Genomic DNA, 5,649 nt, shown 5'->3' on the forward strand with positions numbered 1-5,649 from the left:
GAGATTGCCTGACCATGACACACTCCTCAGAACTCATCCCCACTGTTAAGCAAAGCATGACTATACCGCCTTGGATTCTCCACGGTCCCAGACCTGAACTGTTTAGATGACTGCACACGCAGAGGGCACCGTGTCTGAGGCAGAGAGCAGCTGGAATCACAAAAGCTCTCGACAGAGAGTCAAGGAAAGGCGTGCTCTGCTTACACGACTCTCTACTTTTCTCTGGGTCTGAACCATTTCCTAGCTAATCTGCTTTTTTTAACCGAGCAGCTTTGCCAAAAAAAAAACACAAAGTTACCAACAAACACTAAACAAACCAATATAAACAATACATGTTAAATAAGCCTAACCCTACTATGCTACTGAAAAGGCTTTTATTTCCCTGGGATAATTTGGACAGCATTAGATTGTTTTACCAAGAGCAGCCAAGTCGAGGCAGATTATTTCTAATTCCACAGTGCTGCAGATGCGGTCAGTAGCAACTGCAAGCCGGAAAGGAAACAAAACAAAACAAAGTTGGGTGTAATCCATTCAAGTTCACACGTTTCACCAGGGACAGCCTCCAAGCCTTGAATAGTTAGGTATGCATTTAGCCATTTCTTTAGTCAACCACTACTAACGCCTGCTAAAGGCCAGACACTGCTCTAAGTACTTTACGGATATGAAATATCCTCTCACCTTTACACTCACCTATGGAGTGTGTATGATAATCATCCCCGTTTTACAGATCAGGAAACTGACACACAGAATGGTACAGTAACTTGCCCGAGTTCACACAGCCCGTAGGTGGCAGAGCCAGGACCCATGTGGCAGAGTCTGGCTCCAGAGGCCACGTTCTGAATCACCACGCTTAGTCCCCAAAAACCTAGAGAAAGCGCCAGCCTCAATCGAAAAGTTTTCTTTTCCCCACCCTACAGTCCCTACGCGGCGGCCCCAGTCTCCAGGGCATGCTTTCAGCTCCTCTGACAGGCCCTACTCCTCCCTTGCCCTGTCCCAACACTCTCCCGCACAGGTCCTCCTTTTCTTTTAGGCATCTGCTCTCAGCTTCAACATCACTGCCTAAGTCACCAAGTCTAACAGGAAATGCCGTCTTTCTCAACACTCAACACAAAATTGCTTTTACGTATCTCCTAGGTAATTGGTGGCTGCCTGTCTGTCCTTTCCAACCAGGCTGTGAGGGCCAGTACGTCAAACAGCCTGTCAGTCTTGCTCACCAAGTGTCCAGACCACTGAACACGCACCGACCAGAGGAAAGGAAGGACTTGTCCCAAAGTCAACTCTCCAGACTTTCTGTGCAAGGAGGGAACGAACGGAGCACCCTCCAGCCTCACGCTTTCTCTTCCATGCTTTCAAGTGTGGGGCACATACCTCTGCTCACAACGCTCCCCGGACAGCCCCCACTGCACCCCTAACAGGTAGACTTCTGCACAGTCAAGGGCTTTGGAAAGCACTGGCTCTGCACACAAATCTTACGTGGCCCTCGACAGGCCACTGCCCCTGAACCGGCCTGAGCTTCAGGCCCACAACAGGCTTCGTGAAAACCCCAACGGAACGTAGCCTCGAAAAGAGGGAGACCCGCACTCCTCAGAACGCCTCGAGACCAGTGTCCTTATCGACTTCGCGTCTGTCCTTCCAAGAAGCCAAGACCACGGCTGGCGCTTCAGCGCCCGACTCCCGGGCACCGCATGCCCAGGCTGGCCCCTGGGCAGGTGCCCGGCACACACCGCCCGTTCCACGAACGCCTCAAGCGCACGAAGAGACCCCCTCGCTCCCCGCGCCGCACAGCTGTCCCGCGACCTGACGGGCACCTCTCGGCGCACAAGCCTATTCCTCAGGGACACGCTCGCCTCCCACCAGCCCCCAGGCCCACGCCCCCCAGGTACCTCTCTCAGATGGAATCCTCTTCGCAGGCGCCCTGGTCGTCCGTGTCCGGCGAGCAGGAAGAGCGGGAGCTGAAGGACGGCCTCCTCAGGCTAGCGGCCGTGGCTGTGCACGGCCCGGGCTGCTGTGCCCAGCGGGGACGCGGAGCGCCGTCCACGGACGCCGGGGGAACGGACGAGCCCGGCCCGGGAGAGAGCAGCACAGCGCGGCCGGACTCCGCCGGGCTCGGCTCTGGGCAGGCAGGCGCGGCTCGCCGACGCCTCCCACGCCTCCCAGGACGGCGGCCCAGCAGCCGCGCGCTCCTCTCCTCTCCTCGCGCGCGCGCGCGCGCGCCGCCGCCCAGACGCTGCCCGGCCGTTGCCCCGCCCCCCCCCCTCCGGCGGTGGACTGCGGACAGCGACGGGGACACCCTCCTGGGAGAACTCCTGCGGCCCCGCCCACACGCTTGGGACCTTCGCGGAGCGGGAAGGTGCGCTGACAGGGACGCAGGGTCCCCGCTACGCTCGCTCTCGGGGAACTGCAGCCTCCTCCCTCGGCTTTCACTTGAATGTCACACCCGAAACCATGCAACGTCTACAAGCAAACATAGGCAGTGTGCTCTTTGACATCAGTCTTAGCAGCCTATTTTCAAGTACCACGTCTGACTGGGCAAGGGAAACAAAATACAAAATGAACAAACGGGACTACATCAAAGTCAAAAAACATCCTCTGCACCGCAAAGGAAACCATCCACAAAACCAAAACACAACCTAACAACTGGGAGAAGATTCTTGCAAACCGTATATCGGATAAGGGGTTAATATCCAAAACACAGAAAGAACTCATACATCTCAACAGCAAAAAACATCAACAACCCAATTGAAAAGGCGGGCAAAAGATCTGAGCAGTGATTTCTCCAAAGAAGGTATACGGATGGCCAACAGGCATATGGAAAGGGACTCAACATCCTTAGCGATCAGAGAAATGCAAATCACAACTACAAGGAGATGTCCCCTTACTCTGGTCAGAATGGCTCTAATTAACAAGACAAGAGACAAGTGTCGGAGAGGATGTGCAGAGAAGGGAACTCTCCTGCACTGCTGGTGGGAGGGCAGACTGGTGCAGCCACTACGGAAAGCAGGATGGAGTATCCTCAGAAAACTAAGAACACATCTACCATATGTATGATCCAGCTAGCCCACTGCTGGCTATTCATCCAAAGAACTTGAAAACACCAATGCAGAGGGACACATGCACCCCTAGGCTCACTGCAGCATTATTCACAACAGCCAAAACTTGGAAGCAACCTAGGTGCCCATCAAGGGAAGAATGGATAAAGAAGATGTGGTATGTATACACAATGGAATGCCACTCGGCCCTAAGAAATGATGAGATCCGCCCATTTGTGACAACGTCGATGGACCTTGAGGGTATTATGCGAAGTGAAATAAATCAGAGGGACAAAGTCAAACACCGTGTGATCTCACTCATAAGGAGAAGATAAAAACAACGACAAACGCACACAGAGCAAAGGAGATTGCATTGGTGGTTACCATAGGGGGAGGGGGGAGGGGAGAGAGCCAAAGGGGTGATGAGGCTCACATGTGAGGTGACGGACTATCATTAGTTTTCGGGTGGTGAACACGATGTAATCTACACAGAATTCAAAATATATTACAACGTACATCTGAAAGCTATATCATCTTAGGATCCACTGTTACTGCAATAAAATAAAATAAAATAAAATAAAATAAAATAAAATAAAAAAGTGTAGGAGCCTCAAGAGGCTAACAGGCTTTTGAAAAGTTATTCCAGGGATTTTTATGGCTTAGCTCAGGGCGGCAGACACCAGCCTGAGACACAGCTGTGGCACAGCTACTAACTTCAACTAAACTGTATTCCGACTGGAGGGAAATCAAAACTACTGCAATCATAATTGATTGAAGGCTTCACTTTGTGCCAGATCCTGTGCCGACTGCTTTGCACCAACTGTCTCATTTAATCCTCACATCCAAAAGGCAGGTTACCGTTATTCTCCCCATTGTCAAGGTGAGGAGGCGGAAGCAGAAAGATGGCAATCTGCCTGGAATTCACAGAAGGATTCTCTAGGTAATGACATGACTTTTGGACAAGATTTCAAGGTTTAACACATTACAGTGCAGATGCAGATCCCAGTATCACAGAACGTGAAAAACACTGAGTCCTGCCAAATGTCTTAAAACACTAATTATGGATCCTCACAATCTCTTGGCCTGTTTTCTCAGATGAGGGAAAACCCAGCGTGAAAAACCGTTGATGAGATGTCTGCAGAGGAGGACTACGTCTGGTCTTTAAAGCCGGGACCTATCCCAGTAGATTCTGAGTCAGTGGGTCCAGAGTAGGCCTTGAGCGTCTCTGTTCTTTTCCAAAGCCCCACAGGCTACACTTCCGTGCCCTTGGAGTTGGGAAGTACAGTCATGCCCTACATCGGGACGTTTCAGTCAACAACGGGGGTCCCATCAGATTAGTCCCATATGGCCTAGGTGTGTAGGAGGCTCTGCCATCCAGGTTTAGGAACTCCGTGGTGTTTGCACAGTCTCGAGATTGCCTGACCATGACACACTCCTCAGAACTCATCCCCACTGTTAAGCAAAGCATGACTATACCGCCTTGGATTCTCCACGGTCCCAGACCTGAACTGTTTAGATGACTGCACACGCAGAGGGCACCGTGTCTGAGGCAGAGAGCAGCTGGAATCACAAAAGCTCTCGACAGAGAGTCAAGGAAAGGCGTGCTCTGCTTACACGACTCTCTACTTTTCTCTGGGTCTGAACCATTTCCTAGCTAATCTGCTTTTTTTAACCGAGCAGCTTTGCCAAAAAAAAAACACAAAGTTACCAACAAACACTAAACAAACCAATATAAACAATACATGTTAAATAAGCCTAACCCTACTATGCTACTGAAAAGGCTTTTATTTCCCTGGGATAATTTGGACAGCATTAGATTGTTTTACCAAGAGCAGCCAAGTCGAGGCAGATTATTTCTAATTCCACAGTGCTGCAGATGCGGTCAGTAGCAACTGCAAGCCGGAAAGGAAACAAAACAAAACAAAGTTGGGTGTAATCCATTCAAGTTCACACGTTTCACCAGGGACAGCCTCCAAGCCTTGAATAGTTAGGTATGCATTTAGCCATTTCTTTAATCAACCACTACTAACGCCTGCTAAAGGCCAGACACTGCTCTAAGTACTTTACGGATATGAAATATCCTCTCACCTTTACACTCACCTATGGAGTGTGTATGATAATCATCCCCGTTTTACAGATCAGGAAACTGACACACAGAATGGTACAGTAACTTGCCCGAGTTCACACAGCCCGTAGGTGGCAGAGCCAGGACCCATGTGGCAGAGTCTGGCTCCAGAGTCCACGTTCTGAATCACCACGCTTAGTCCCCAAAAACCTAGAGAAAGCGCCAGCCTCAATCGAAAAGTTTTCTTTTCCCCACCCTACAGTCCCTACGCGGCGGCCCCAGTCTCCAGGGCATGCTTTCAGCTCCTCTGACAGGCCCTACTCCTCCCTTGCCCTGTCCCAACACTCTCCCGCACAGGTCCTCCTTTTCTTTTAGGCATCTGCTCTCAGCTTCAACATCACTGCCTAAGTCACCAAGTCTAACAGGAAATGCCGTCTTTCTCAACACTCAACACAAAATTGCTTTTACGTATCTCCTAGGTAATTGGTGGCTGCCTGTCTGTCCTTTCCAACCAGGCTGTGAGGGCCAGTACGTCAAACAGCCTGTCAGTCTTGC

This window comes from Equus caballus, unplaced genomic scaffold, assembly GCF_041296265.1.
Source record: "Equus caballus isolate H_3958 breed thoroughbred unplaced genomic scaffold, TB-T2T haplotype2-0000437, whole genome shotgun sequence".
In the NCBI taxonomy this organism is placed as follows: Eukaryota; Metazoa; Chordata; class Mammalia; order Perissodactyla; family Equidae; genus Equus; species Equus caballus.